Here is a 16,051-nt window from a genome sequence, read left to right as displayed (position 1 = left end):
TCAATTAAACACAAATGTCCCCTGAGAAAGTTCATGGCTTAAGCTCTTAGCAACAGCCAGTGGTTGTTTAGTGTGTGATTTTCTATCCTGGGACCTAGAGGAGATATTGGGGAAGGAACCCAGAAGGCCATGGCCAGCTTCCCAATGTGGTCTAGGGCTCGGTCATTATAATCAACAGCCAATATTTAATGAACATCCATGTGGTAACAATGATAACTAACTTGGAAATCTGGAACTATATTTTCCAAATGGAAAGGAGTTCTTTAATAAAATGAAGAGTCCTGTCTTCCCCCCTACAATTGGTGATCAGACCCATCCTCTCTGGGTCAGCTGGGAAGCAGCTCTATGACTACAGGCAGGTTGCTTACCCTTTTTATGACCCAGGTGACTCCTCATCTGTGAAATGGGACACTAATGTTACCTGTCTCATGAGGCGGTTACAAGATGCAAATGAAATCCATTATCTGAATCACTGAGCTCAGTGCTTGGCACAGAGTAAACGCTCAATAAATGTTAGTATATCATCAGTCTCTGAATTTCCTCTCCCTAGGCTAGTATACAGTTGAGTTTCTTTATGCAATGCTGGTTTTGTGCTAAGATCATCTGTGTTGTTCCACAGAGTGATCCGGGGCTGTGTTTTTCATATAAATTCAGATATCAGCCCATTAAAGAGCAATAAAGATCCCCTACATTGGACATAGCCCACACTGTGCCACATATTATGTGTTTTTCATGTTTGAAAATATGTTGAAAAGAAAGCATCAGGACAAAAGAATTCTGTAATTGTTTTTAGCTTGTGTAACACATGGTGCTTACTATGTGCTTTACAAGATATGAACTCATCTAATCCCCATCTGATCCCATCTGTACGCTCTATTATTATCCCCATCTACACATGAGGAAACAGGCTTGGAGGGGTAAGTCATTTCCTGAGGTCACAAAACTAGTGTAAGATGTGGAGCCAGGATTTAAAGCAGACATTCGGACTCTGGTAGGAGCTGTTAGCTGTCACACTACGCCACGAGAGTTCATGAACACACATGAAGGTGCATGCACACCCACACACATTCACTTTCCTTGAAAATGTATGATGGTCAGTGCTTTACCGACATTTCCTAGTATAATCACATCTGGGATGATGCAGCATGATATGCCCAGAAAAAGAAGGGCACTGGGTTTTTATTAAAGGGGAGCCTCTGCTAACCATGTAACTTCTGGGAGCAGAGAAGGTTAGGTGAGGGTTGGCATCTCTAAAGAGCTGTGGCAACATTCCTTATCTCCATCCTCAGATAAAGGTGAACTTGAGCCTGCAGGGAAGGGTTATCCATGAGCAGCTCCCAGATGAAAGGGGAAAAGGGAAAAAGAACCTAGTTATATTAACGAATAGAGGAAGCTAACGTGACAGACGGGAAAGAAGTAAGAGACTCCTGCCCGTGGGGCCAAGCGTCCAGTTGCCACATCACTGAGCAGGGCTTTGCAACACGTGTGTGCCCAGCAAGAGGTGGACCAGCTCCACCGAGGAAATAGCCCACTCATGTGGCGAGCAGCCCTCAAGTACCTAGGGTGTTCTGAGTCCTTGTCCAGGAACAGCAACACCCTCGCTGTCTACTAGTCCATTAATTAAGTTTTAATTCAGAGACTGATGATATACTAACATTTATTGAACGTTTACTCTGTGCCAAGCACTGAGCTCAGTGCTTCAGGTAACTTATTTCATATGCATTTTGTAACCGCCCTCATGAGACAGGTAACGTTATTGTCCCATTTCCCAGGTGAGGAGGCTACCCCCACCCTAGGGTCCACGGTCTGTTAGGGAGGGGAACAGATAGTCATAATGCAGTGGAAGCACAGAGCTGGTGCCACCCAGACAGACCCTGGGATGTGTTCACGGACAGACACCACTTTGCCAGGTCCCAGAGTGTCAGAGAGTCACCAGGAACCAGGAACGTATGATTGTCTGGGCTTCTGTCCATTCCCATTCTGGTGGGAATGGTGGAGAGGAGGAGAGGTTTGGATGCTCTTTAGGAGGTGACAAGGAGAAGGCTGGAGACCAAATGGTTGTGGGCGTGAAGGTCAGGAGAGGTCAGAGGCAGCTCCAAGCCGTGTGGGAAGTCAGGATAGTACTGAGTGAGGTAGGGAGCAAGACAGAGGAGGAGGGAGTCTGGGGAGGTGGCAGAATGGAAAGGGGAGTGTGGACAGGGCAGGGGCTGGGACTTAGGTAGCAGGGCATTGTTCTCTGGAACTTTGTTTTTTGTCTTACTCCACTAGTAAGCCTTTGTATTGCTGAAATTGTGTTGGACCAGGAATAAAACAGGAGCAAAATGGAACTTTCCAGGAGGGATAGATGGGGGTGGTGGTCCCTGGGGCTGTGGATGGCTTGGGTGACCCTCTGCTGTGCTGCTTGTTCATTTACTCTTCTCAGGAGTTGGAAGCATGTGGGGTCAGTCACCCCGCGGCTCACCTTGCGCTCGGGACAGTGCTGCTGAGACAGGAGAGCGCCCCTCCCAGAATGGCTTGTTTCTCCTGACCTCACTGCCATGACAAAAGGCAGATTTCTCAGCCACTTCCTTCTCCAGTAGGTGAACCTGGACCGCCTTCAGGTTTCTGTGCGAGCAGGTGGTGACAGGAGTGACCGGAGCATGGCTGGCTCCTAATAGTAGTGGGGGGGTGCATTTCTCAGTGAAATTTCAGGTTGAGTTAGGACTCCGCATTAATTAACAATAGCTTCTTGTTCTAGAAAATGGTGCTTTAACAAAGAAATTTTCTAAAACGTGATAAATTGGGTCTACCTCGTTAGCAGGAACCGAAATTGCTTTCTTTCTTTCTTTCTTTCTTTTTTAAAGATTTTATTTATTTATTAGAGAGTGAGGGAGAGAGAAACAGCATGAGAAGGGAGAGGGTCAGAGGGAGAAGCAGGCTCCCCGCTGAGCCAGGAGCCCAATGTGGGACTCGATCCCAGGACTCCGGGATCATGACCTGAGCTAAAGGCAGTTGCTTAACCAACTGAGCCACCCAGCCGCCCCCAAAATTGCTTTCTAAATTCTCTTGTGGCAAGGAGGATATATTTGCAGATGATAGAGATAGCCAGGCTGTGAGGTGAGAGGAAAAAGTCTGGCAGCCCCCTGCGTTGAGCTTCTCTGTCGTCCTCTGATCGCAGGGTTGCTTGTTTAAAACAGGCTGTCTGTTTTTATTAGAGAATTCCACAAAGGAAAGCGTGTTTGCAGAGACTCTCATTCCGATGATGAAATAATAAAACACGCAAACGTAGTTCCCCGTACCTTCTTGGGAGAGGGGGATAAAGGGTGGGGGTAAGGAAGGAAGCAAACTATTCCAGAGGCATAAAGAATAGACAACAGCTGTATTTTCTTTCTTTCTTTCTTTTCTTTTTGGAAAAATGGTAAAATATCAGTATTTTTAAAATTCAATAGCAGAGAAAAATTCAGGCAGAAAGATTTCATCAATCCTATACCTTTGGGGGATCACTGCAGATACTGATGGTAACTTTGTAATAATCTAGAAGAGAGAATTTTAATGTCAAAATTTGTTTTTTATTTTTTTAATGGAAACCTATTCCTTATAGTGTAATGATATAAATCCAATCTCTTATAGAAAGGTTATAAATAGTCCTATAGACAACTATATCTAATTTAAAAGTCTGAAGTTTGGATTTTACAGCTCGTGGCTTACTTAAAACTTACAGTTGGAAAGTTTGGATTAAAAAAGGAAAGAATAGCTACAAATTCAAGGTATTATTGCTCTAACTTAAGAAAATAAGGATTCATTAATTCTATATCTGTTAATTCAGTAAGTATGTTATATGCTAGACACAGAGTTGAAAAAGCAGATTTTTTTCTGCATGACATCATTTCTCCATCCTATCATTAATGTTTGTAAATCCCTTTTTAAAAATGCAATAGGAAAAGGCGTTAAGAGAATCAGGTAAGTCTATATGGAAGCGTGTGGGGTCATGGCTGCACCACTATGTATATTCCGTATATACACAAAGAGATGGTATATCTGACGCAGCTGATGAATGTCCACTATAATAGTTATAGGATACCCGGAGACTTTTTCTTTCTTTTGAGATATACTGGACTTAAAAAAAAATCGACAAGCATAAAAATCTGAGCTTCAGGTCAGGTTTTAGCTCATTTATACCCTGGTTTTGAATACCCTAGTTTGTACCCAAACCCCTAAGTTGTATATCATCACCAAATTATAACTTTCTGAGGAGGTACAAAATAGTTCATGCATGCCTCTTCAACTGTACACAAGTACACCTGAATAGATTTCAATTCTGTGCTCATGAGGAGAAAGCTGCTAGTCTAATATCCTGACCAAGTCCATTCTCTAGGTAGTTTAATTTCAAAAAATTACTTCCCATCTAAAGATCCCATCCATATATTAGATGACTCCACGCCAACAACCCTCCGCTTCAAATGTGGCATAAGCTATCTTTGTTTGTAAGCAGAAGTGTATCTGTTTCAACCTTCTTCTGACCACTTAGAACTGTGGCTTCCAAACCCCACATGCCAATGCTTTCGATAAGCAGTAGCAGCTTGTACCTAACAGAAGGTTAGGAAGACAGTGCTGCTCAGGGGAGAGTGGAAATGTCTGAACATAATGAGCGGGGTTGGGAGGAAGTAAAAGGAATTCAGGAAGAGTCCAACCAGAGAAGCTGTGATGAAGTCCAAGAGCAAGTGTTGCGGGATGAGGGCACTGAGAAAGTGGAACTCAGGGCCATAAAGGGAAACTCGAGAGAAAAGCTGTGTTCATGTTTTATAAGTTTTGCATTTCACAGAAATTTTATGGGTTCAGCAAACACATTTCCTATGCTGAAAGCTCCAGTGAAAAGAAATGCTGGCTATACGACCATCGGGTGAGCAAGAACTGACTGGACATCTTTAAGATGTATAGCATTATAATAGGTATTTTGTCTGATTCAGAAAATAATTAACTTAAAGAGACAGCACAGCAAACAGCCCCATGCAGATACAGCATAGAAACAGTTTGAAAAATGCTGCCCAAGGTATACGAGAGGAGATTTGTTTACTAATCTCAGAGCGTGTGCTGCATGGGCAGGGATCGTTGGGAGGCTTCTCCAGGAGCAAAGGACCTTGCTGGCACCACAGGCCCAGCTGCTGTGCTCTTCTGGGGACCCGCCCCCTCCACTACACACTTGGCTGGAGCCCATCCAAAGCAGTGCCACAGGCCTGGCAGTGTGCAGGTGGGCCTGACAGCAGCCGGCACCACTGTAAGGTGACCCCTACCCTGGGAAGAGGGAAAGATGACCATATACACCAGTCCCAACATCTGGTCTGCTCGCAGGCCCTACTCACCAACAAAAGTTTCTTGAGACAACACGGAGAAAGCGCCCTGCAGTTCGGTGCTAATGCATCTGGCAAATGTCTGGTCTGACTCAACTCAAATCCAAGACAGCCCCAGACTGGCCCACTAACAACCACAGGGACCTAAACCTGCCCACAACAGGCAAAGAGAGCCATTGCCGACAACTGCTCTAAAGGCAAAAGCAGCTTAGGCCCAACAGTAGGGCACACACAACACACATTAAGAGATGCCCCTGAAGTGCCAGGTGCTGGTGAACAGGGGCCCCTGTATCACAGGGCACTACAGAACCTCTTCTACAAAACTACTTTCAAGAACAGGAGATGTAGCTGACTTTCCTAACACATAGAAACACGCACAGAGAGTTAGACAGAGTGAGACAGAGGAATATGTCCCAAATGAAAGAACAGGACATAATCACAGCAAGAGACCTAAATGAAATGGAACTAAGTAATGTGCCTGATAGAGAATATAAAGTAATGGTCACAAAGATACTCACTGGACTTGAGAAAATGGTGGAAGACCTCAGTGAGACCCTTAACAAAGATACAGAAAACATAAAAAAGAACCAATCAGAGATGAACTCAATAACTGAAATTAAAAATACACTGGATGGGGGGCGCCTGGGTAGGTCAGTCGGTTGATCGGCCAGCTCTTGATTTTGGCTCAGGTCATGATCTCAGGGTTCTGGGATTGAGCCCATGTTGGGGGCTCAGCAAGGAGTCTGCTTGAAGATTCTTTCTCTCTCCCCCCAACCCTTCCCCAGCTTGCATGTATCCTTTCTCTCTCTCTCTTAAATAAATAAATAAATCTTTTATTTTTAAAAAAGATTTTATTTATTTATTTGACAGAGAGACAGAGAGAGAACACAAGCAGGGGGAGTAGGAGAGGGAGAAGCAGGCTCCCTGCTGAGCAGGGAGCCCAATGTGGGGCTCCATCCCAGGACCCTGGGATCATGACCAGAGCCAAAGGCAGACACTTAACCAACTGAGCCACCCAGGTGCCCCTAAATAAAACTTTTTAAAAAAATACACTGGATGGAATAAATAGTAGACTAGAGTAGAAGTAGAAGAATGAATCAGTGACCTGGAGGACAGAGTAATGGAAAGTAATCAAGCTGAACTGGAGAGAGGAAAAAAAAAATGAAAAGAGGGTCAGGGAACTCAGTGATGCCATCAAGTATAATGACATTTACATTACAGAGATCCTAGAAAGAGAAGAGAGAGAAAAAGGGGCAAAAAATTCATTTGAAGTAATAATAGCTGAAAAATTCTGAAATCTGGGGAAGGAAACAAAAATCCAGATGCAGGAGGTACAGAGAGCCCCAAACAAAATCAACCCAACGAGGTCCACACCAAGAGACATAAAAATTAAAATGGCAAAAAATTAAAAAAAAAAAAAAATTAAAATGGCAAAAAGTAGTGATAAGGAGAGAATTTTAAAAGAAACAAGAGAAAAGAAAACAGTTACATACAAGGGAAACCCCATAAGGCTATTAGCTGATTTTTTAGCAGAAACTTTGGAGGCCGGGGTGCCTGGGTGGCTCAGTCAGTTAAGCATCTGCCTTTGGCTCAGGTCATGATCTCAGGGGCCTGGGATCAAGCCCTGAGACGAGCTCCCTGCTCAGTGAGGAGTCTGCTTCTCCCTATCCTTCTGCCCTTCCCCCCACTCACACTCTCTTTCCAAAAATAAATAAATAAATCTTAAAAAAAGAAAAAGAAAGCCAGTGAACCATGAGAGAAGATAGCAAGAGAAGAAAGGAACAGAGAAGAACTACAAAAACAACCATAAAACAAGTAATAAAATGGCAACAAGTACATACCTATCAATAATTACTTTGAATGTAAATGTACTAAATGCTCTAATAGAAAATAGGGTGACAGAATGGATAAAAAAGGAAGGCCCATCTATATGCTGCCTACAAGAGACTCATTTGAGACCTAAAGACACATGCAGATTGAAAGTGAAGGGATAAAAGAGCATTTATTATGCAAATGGAAGTGAAGAGAGAGCTGGAATAGCAATACTTATATCAGACAAAATAGACTTTAAAACAGACTGTAACAAGAGACAAAGAAGGACACTATATAATCATAGAGGGAACAATCCAACAAGAAGATATAACAATTGTAAATATTTACGCACCCAACATGTGAGCACCCAATTCCAAAAAGCAGCTAATAACAAACATAAAGGAACTAATCGATAGTAATACAATAATAGTAGGGGATGTTAACTCCTCACTTATATCCATAGATAGATCATCCAAACAAAAAAATCAAGGAAACAGTGGCTTTGAATGACACATTGAACCAGATGGATCTAACAGGTAATTCAGAACATCCCATCCTAAAACAGGAGAATGAATACACATTCTTTTCAAGTGCACATGGAACATTCTCCAGAACAGATAACATATTAGGCTACAAAACATATCTCAGCCAATTAAAAAAAAAAACTGAAGTCATACCATGCATCTTTTCTAATCACAGCCCTATGAAACTAGAAATCAATCACAAGAAAAAATTTGGAAAAAACACAAATACATGGAGGTTAAATAACATGCTACTAAACAGTGAATGTGCCAACCAAGAAATCAAAGAGGAAATTAAAAATACATGGAGACAAATGAAAATGAAAACACAATGGTCCAAAAATCTTTAGAATACAGCAAAAGTTGTTATAAGAAGAAAGTTTATAGCAATACAGGCCTACCTCAAGAAGCAAGAAACATCTCACACAACCTAACCTTACACCTGAAGGAGCTAGAAAAAGAAGAATAAGCCTAAAACCTAAAACTGGTAGAAGGAAACAATAAAGACTAGAGGAGAAATAAATGAAATAGAAACTAAAAAAACAATAGAACAGATCAATGAAACCACCAGCTGGTTCTTTGAAAAGATCAACAAAATTGATACACTTTTAGCTAGACTCATTAAAGAGAGAGAGAGAGGGAGAGAAGTCTCAAACAAAATCTGAAATGAACAAGGAGAAATAACAACCAACACCACAGAAATACAAAGGATTTTAAGAGAATATTATGAAAAAGTTATGTGCCGACAAATTGGACAACCTAGAAGAAAAGGATAAATTCCTAGAAACATACACTCTCCCAAAACTGAATCAGGAAGAAATAGAAAATTTGAACAGACCAATTACCAGCAAAGAAATTGAATCAGTAATAAAAAAAACTCCCCAACAAACAAAAGTCCAGGGCCAGATGGCTTCACAGGTGAATTCTACCAAACGTTTAAAGAAGACTTAATACCTATTCTTCTCAAGCTATTCCAAAAAATAGAAGAGGAAGGAAAGCTTCCAAATTTATTTCATGAGGCCAGTATTACCCTGATACCAAAACCAGATAAATATACTACCAAAAAAGAGAACTACAGGCCAATATCTTGGATGAGCATAGATGTATAAAATCCTCAACAAACTGAACAAAATACTAGCAAACTGAATCTAACAATATATTTAAAAAAATCATTCACCATGATCAGTGGAATTTATTCCTGGGATGTATGGATGGTTCAATATTTCCAAATCAATCAGTGTGATACCTCATATCAACAAGAGAAAGGGTAAAAAGTATATGATCATTTTGATAGATGCAGGAAAAGCATTTCGCAAAGTACAACATCCATTCATGATAAAAACCTTCAACAAAGTAGGGTTAGAGGGAACATACCTCAACATAATAAAGGCCATTTATGAAAAACTCACAGCTAACATCATACTTAATGGTGAAAACCAGAGCATTTCCCTAAGGTCAGGAACAAGACAAGGATGTCCACTCTTACCACTTTTATCCAACATAGAACTGGAAGTCCTAGCCACAGCAGTCAGACAAGAAAAAGAAATAAAAGGCATTCAAACTGGTAAGGAAGAAGTAAAACTTTCACTATTTGCAGATGACATGGTACTATATATAGAAAACCCTACAGACTCCACCATAAAACTATTAGAATTGGTAAATGAATTCAGTAAGGTCGCAGTATACAAAATCAATGTACAGGGCGCCTGGGTGGCTCAGTTGGTTAAGCAACTGCCTTCGGCTCAGGTCGTGATCCCGGAGTCCTGGGATCGAGTCCCGCATCGGGCTCCTGGCTCAGCGGGGAGCCTGCTTCTCCCTCTGACCCTATCCCCTCTCATGCTGTTTCTCGCTCTCTCTCTCAAATAAATAAATAAATAAAAATCTTAAAAAAAAAAAAATTACAAAATCAATGTACAGAAATCATTTCTATATACTAACAATGACATGGCAGAAAGGGAAATTAAGAAAACAATCCCATTTATAATGACACCAAAAATAATAAAATACCTAGGAATCAACCTAACCAAGGAGGTCTTGTACTCTGACAACTATAAAACACTGATGAGAGAAAGTATAGATGACACAAACAAATGGAAAGATATTCCATGCTCATGGATTGGAAGGACAAATATTTTTAAAATGTCCATACTACTGATAGCAATCTGTAGCAATCCCCATCAAAATACCAACAACATCTTTCACAGAACTAGCACTAACAATCCTAAAATTTGTATGGAACCACAAAAGGCCCAGAATAGCCAAAACAGTCTTGAAAAAGAAGAACAAAATTGGAAGTATCACAATGCCAGATTTCAAGCTATAATATAAAGCGGTAGTAATCAAAATAGTATAGTACTGGCACAAAAATAGACACATAGATCAATGGAACAGAATAGAAAACCCAGAAATAAACCCACAATTATATGGTCAATTAATCTTGGACAAAGGTGGCAAGAATATGCAATGGGGAAAAAGACAGTCTTTTTAACGAATGGTTTTGGGAAAGTGGACAGCTACACGCAAAAGAATGAAACTGGACCACTTTCTTACACCATAAACAAAAATAAATTTAAAATGGATTAAAGACCTAAATGTGAGGCCTGAAACCATAAAAATCCTAGAAAAGAGTGCAGGTAGTAATGTCTCTGGCATCAGCCTAGCAACTTTTTTTCTAGATATGTCTCCTGAGGCAAGGGAAACAAAAGCAAAAATAAACTGGTGAGACTACATCACAATAAAATTTTCTGCACAACAAAGGAAACAATCAACCAAACTAAAAGGCACCCACAACTATATGGTCAACTAATCTGCAACAAAGCAGGAAAGAATATCCAGTGGAAAAAAGACAGTCTCTTTGGGGCGCCTGGGTGGCTCAGTTGGTTAAACATCTGCCTTCAGCTCAGGTCATGATCTCAGGATCCTGGGATCGAGCCCCGTGTTGGGCTCCCTGCTCAGCGGAGAGCCTGCTTCTCCCTCTCCCTCTGTTCCTCCCCCTCTGTCCCTCCTCCCCACTCCCATATACTCTCTCTCAAATAAATAGTTTCTTTTAAAAAAAAAGCCAGTCTCTTCAACAAAAGGTGTTGGGAAAACTGGACAGCAACATGCAGAAGAATGAAACTGGACCACTTTCTTACACCATACACAAAAATAAATTCAAAATGGATGAAAGACCTTAATGTGGGACAGGAAACCATCAAAATCCTAGAGAATACAGGCAGAAAGCTCTCTGACCTTGGCCTTAGCAACTTCTTACTAGACACGTCACCACAGGCAAGGGAAACAAAAGCAAAAATGAATTATTGGCATTTAAAAAAAAAGCTTCTGCACTGTGAAGGAAACAATCAATAAACTAAACTATGAGATACCACCTCACACCTGTCAGAATGGCTAAAATTAACAACACAAGAAACAATAGATGTTGGCAAGGCTGCGGAGAAAGGGGAACCCTCTTTTACTCTTGGTGGGAATGCAAACCCATATAGCCACTCTGGAGAACAGTCCGGATGTTCCTCAAAAATAGAACTATCCTATGATCCAGCAATTGCACTACTAGGTATTTACCCAAAGGATACAAAAATACTGATTCAAAGGGATACATGTACCCCGATGTTTATAGCAGCATTATCCACAATAGCCAAAATATGGAGAGAGCCCAAATGTCCACTGACAGATGAATGGATAAAGAAGATGTGGTATATATATATATATATATATCCACACACAATGGAATATCACCCAGCCATCAAAAAGAATGAAATCTTGCCATTTGCAACGACATGGATGGAGCTAGAGTGTATTATACTAAGTGAAATAAATCAGTCAGAGAAAAACAAATCCCATATGATTTTACTCATATTTGGAACTTAAGAAAGAAAACAGATGAACATATGGGAAGGGGGAAAATTAAAAAAAAGGAGAGAGAGAAACAAGTCATAAGAGACTCTAAACAATAGAGAACAAACTGAGGGTTGTTGGAGGAGGTGGGTGGGAGATGGGATAGATGGATGATGGGAATTAAGGAGAGGACTTGTTATGATGAGCCCTGGGTGTTGTATGTAAGTGATGAATCACTGAATTCTACTCCAGAAACCAATACTGCACTGTATGTTAACTACCTAAAATTTAAATAAATTTAAAAAAGAAAAAAAATTAAAAAAAAAGAATTAAAAAGGTGTAAAGCTTGGCTCAGTATGATATTTAGGTTTTTTTTTGTAACTTTTTTTCTTGTTTACAAAAGTAATCTATGTTCATTGTAGAAATTTTGGAAAATAAAATCTAAAAAAAATTAAAAAACTAAACTAAAAGGCAGCCTACTGAATGGGAGAAGATATTTGTAAAGACATATCTGATAAAAGGTTAGTATCCAAAATATATAAAGAACTTAAACAATTCAACACCCCAAAAATAAATAATCCAATTAAAAAATGGGCAGAAGACATGAACAGAATTTCTCCAAAGAAGACATCCAGATGGCCAACAGACGCATGAAAAGATGTTCTACATCACTCATCATCAGGGAAATGCAAATCAAAACCACAATGAAATACTACCTCCCACTTGTCAGAATGGCTAAAATAAAAAACACAGGAAACAACAGGTGTTGCCGAAGATGTGGGAAAAAGAGCCCTTGTGCATTGTTCATGGGAATGCAAACTGGTGCAGCCACTCTGGAAAACAGTATGGAGGGTCCTCAAAAATTAAAAATAGAATTACCATATGATCTAGTAATTCCACTACTGGGTATTTACCCAAAGAAAATGAAAACACTAATTTGCAAAGATATATGTACCCTTATGTTTATTGCAACATTATTTACAATAGCCAAGATGTAAAAGCAGGCCAAGTGTCCACTGATAGGTGAATGGATAAAGAAGATGTGGTATATGTATACAATGGAATATTACTCAACCCTAAAAAAGGGATGAGATCTTGCCATTTGCAACAGCGTGGATGGAGCTAGAGGGTATAATACTCAGTGAATTAAGTTAGAGAAAAACCAATACCATATGGTTTCACTCATATGTGGAATTTAAGAAACAAAAACAAACAGAAAAAGAGACACACAAAAAAACAGACTCAACTACAGAGAACAACTGATGGTTACCAGAGGGGAGGTGGGTGGGGGATGGGTGAAATTGGTGAAGGGGATTAAGAGTACACTTATCATGATGAGCAGTGAGTAATGTACAGAATTGTTTAATCACTGTATTATACATCTGAAACTAATATAACAGTATGTTAGGTACACTAGATTCAAATAAAAAAAAAAAAATATTTTTAAAAAAGTTAGACCTGTGAACGTGGTAGTGGGAAGGAAAACTGGTCAAATGAATCCAGGAGAAAGAAGATCCATCGTCCACGTGTGCAGGCTCGAGCACGGCACGACTACCTCTCAACGGCACAACATACACACATGCAAATGGTTTTAAGGCAATGGATCTAGAGGGTGGATCTAGAGTTTTGGGTTAAACACAGCTTTTTGGAATTGTAATCAAGCCTACTGCTTTCTTTCTTTCAGAAGTTTGAAAAATGCAGTGAAGTAAATCGTGCAAGTTCCCGAGCAGCCCAAGGAAAGACCCATTTATAAACGACCAAGTTATCTTCAGAAAGGAGAGATGTGGCCTTCCTTGAAAAGGCTATCTTCTAGAACTCTCGACTTTTCCGAAAGTAGCCTGACACAAGGCAGAGTGGCCTTCGTCTGCTGGAGAGACAGCTGGACTGGAGGCACGGTGGTCTTTGGCTCTCTACTAGATCGTGGGGTTGCTGGGACGGAGAATACGAGTAGCCTGTTCATGTTAAGGGCATGAAGATTAGAAGAGCACTTAGTGCAAGTAACTGTTGCCGGCATCCTCATTCTTGCCCACAAACAGGCTGTAATACTGCTTCTGAGCTCCGTGGAGATATGTATTAAACACAGCCATTCTTGGGTGGTGTTGGGTGTGTGTGTGCATGTGACATCGTTTCTGTAGCCCGCAGGGTCTGGGCGGCAGCAGAGACTTTACGTGGCAGGAAGACTCTTTCCTCAGGTGCCGGGAAAGAGAGAAAAAGGAGCAAAAGGCTACAACTTAAAAAAGAAAAAAAAAAAAATCTTCCCAAAGTGAAGGTGTTTTAAGAAAACTTTCGTTGGCGTTGAACTCGGGAGGGATGATTTGCTGGGTTGACGCCATTAGCTCAGTGTCCTTCTATCAGAAATACTGCACAGCACTGGAAAGAGTTTGGAGACAAAATTCAATTCTGTAAACACAGCTAGGCACCTTCTATGTGCCGGAAAATGTGGAGAAAAAGATGAATTGGGGATGATCTTTTACTTTGAGTTTAGACTTGGGTAATTTAAGTAAAGATTTTGCCAGAGAATATCACAAAATGGGTATTTCTAGGATGTGGGATTATACCTACTATTATTTTCAACTTTTCAGAAAAGAATAGGAAGCTGTGGCTGATTAGTTTTGACGGCTATGAAGTGAGTGGATGGTGAGGAGAGTGGGGCTGCCTTTTTTATTTTTTTATTTTTTATTTTTTTTTAATTTTTTTATTGTTATGTTAATCCCCATACATTACATCATTAGTTTTAGATATAGTGTTCCATGATTCATTGTTTGTGCATAACACCCAGTGCTCCATGCAGAACGTGCGGGCTGCCTTTTTTAAACCTTCATGCTATTCTTGTCTTTGCCAAGTGTGGAAATTTGAATTTATCTTTGGGAGTAGATTTGCTTTGATTGGGCCTTTGGTTCTTCTACAGGGAAGCCGATCTTGCCATATGATGAAGATGATCTGGCATAACTTCCTGATTGTCCACCATCGCCCTGGCTCTTTCTTCTCAGTTCTCTTTGCTCACCCAACCCCACCTTGAGAGAGTTCTGTCTCTTCTGTCCACAATCTTTACCGGGGGCACTTCAACCACACCCAGGGCTATGCTTTATTTCTACAGACCAGTTACTTCTCAGTCTCTATCTCCAGGCCCAACCTCTGCTCTGAACACTAGTCTCATATATTCTCCCCAGGCCCTTCCCAGATGTACTTTCCAGTCTGTTCTCCACCCCTAGCTAGACTGGTGCTTAAAACCCTCCAGTGGGTTCTCATTGTTGGAAGGATAAAATCCAAAATTCTTAACATGCCTACATGAGCATGCATGACTGCCTCTTATTTGCCCCTTTGGCTTCATCTCCTGGTGCTCTGTCCTGAAACCCTTTCTTCAGATGGGCTCAGCTCTTCCCCACCTCAGAGCCTCAAATTCACCATCCCCCCTTTCTGGAATGTTCCAACTCAGTACTTCAGAGCTCAGCTAAATGTTGCTTTCTCCAGGGGTCCCTCTCTAATTCCTTAGTGCTAGGTTAACTCATTATTATGTGCTTTGCATCTTTAGCAGAGATATAAAAAAAGAACTATTTGTAAAATGATTTGTTTGCTATCTATCTCCCTCAGATTTTAACTATCACACAGATTATATCCCTACCGCCCAGTACAGTGCCAGGTGTTGAGTAGATTAATAAGTAGTAAGTGGATTAATAAGTGAGTTTAAGTATTGGGGGACTAAGTTTCTCTTCCTAATATAACATATATGTTCATCTTTACTGTAGACAGAGCTGCATCTCTGCAGATTATTCTGTATTTAATGGAGCGGGGTTAGGTGAAGGTGAAGAGAAACTTGTCTCTCCCTCACTAGGCCCTCATGGCACTGCAGCCTGGACTCTGGTCGGGGGGCACACGCTGGTTGCCTCTGTGGGGCTCTGGCTAAGGAGAGAGACACGCTCTAGGGAGCTCTGTGGATGGTTTCACATTTTGGGGACCATTATTAGGTTTTAACTTTTTTCTTTTCCTTTCTGTAATCCCATTCAGTCCCCCCCAAGCCTTCTATTAAATTTTGTTGAGCCTGACAACTTGGTCATAGCTGTGCTGTGAGGACCTTGGGGAGGAGGCGTCCCTGCCTCCAGGTGGGGCAAAGCTGTGTGGTGGGGAGAAGGCTGAGACAGCTTGCAGGAGAGCGCCTGGTAGTCAGGAACAAAATGGCTAGCTGGGGGACAAGATTCGTAGACGTGACAGTGTTCATCTGGGATGTGCAGGTGTATTTGGGGAGGGGAAGTGACTACACCTGGACTTTTTGAGGTTGCATAGTGTGCTGGTTTCCAACTCATTGCCCGTCAGTTCCAAACTCATCCTTTTTGCCTTCTCCATAAAAATGGATCTGGGCCTTTTATATAATTTCCTCTGCCAGCTGGCTTATGACGTGTCAGTACACGGTGTGGGGGAGATACTGTAGGAGGGCAGCGTTCTGCCCGTGGTTGCCATGCCCTTGCTTGGCCGTCTCCTGCATTTTGGGCAGTGTCTCTGGCACCAGGAGTCTGCAGGGCAGGGCAACCAGCAGCTTCTCCCAGCACCTTGCTCTCTGGG

At 41.3% G+C, this 16,051-nt stretch overlaps 1 protein-coding gene across 1 annotated transcript in view; it reads left to right on the top strand.

The window, feature by feature from the left end:
• SCAF8 (SR-related CTD associated factor 8) overlaps positions 1-13,382 on the top strand; it is a 214,092-nt gene extending 200,710 nt beyond the window's left edge. Inside the window, exon 24 of the transcript XR_013441049.1 lies at positions 13,179-13,382. The gene's annotated coding sequence lies outside the window, so the exon portion shown is untranslated. The remainder of the gene's footprint in view (positions 1-13,178) is intronic.
• Positions 13,383-16,051: the final 2,669 nt, after the last annotated feature.

The sequence above is a fragment of the Halichoerus grypus genome, chromosome 9 (assembly GCF_964656455.1).
Source record: "Halichoerus grypus chromosome 9, mHalGry1.hap1.1, whole genome shotgun sequence".
NCBI classification, from domain to species: domain Eukaryota; kingdom Metazoa; phylum Chordata; class Mammalia; order Carnivora; family Phocidae; genus Halichoerus; species Halichoerus grypus.
The sequence above is the reverse complement of the archived record's forward strand: the minus strand, read 5'-3'. Positions and strand labels throughout refer to the sequence as shown.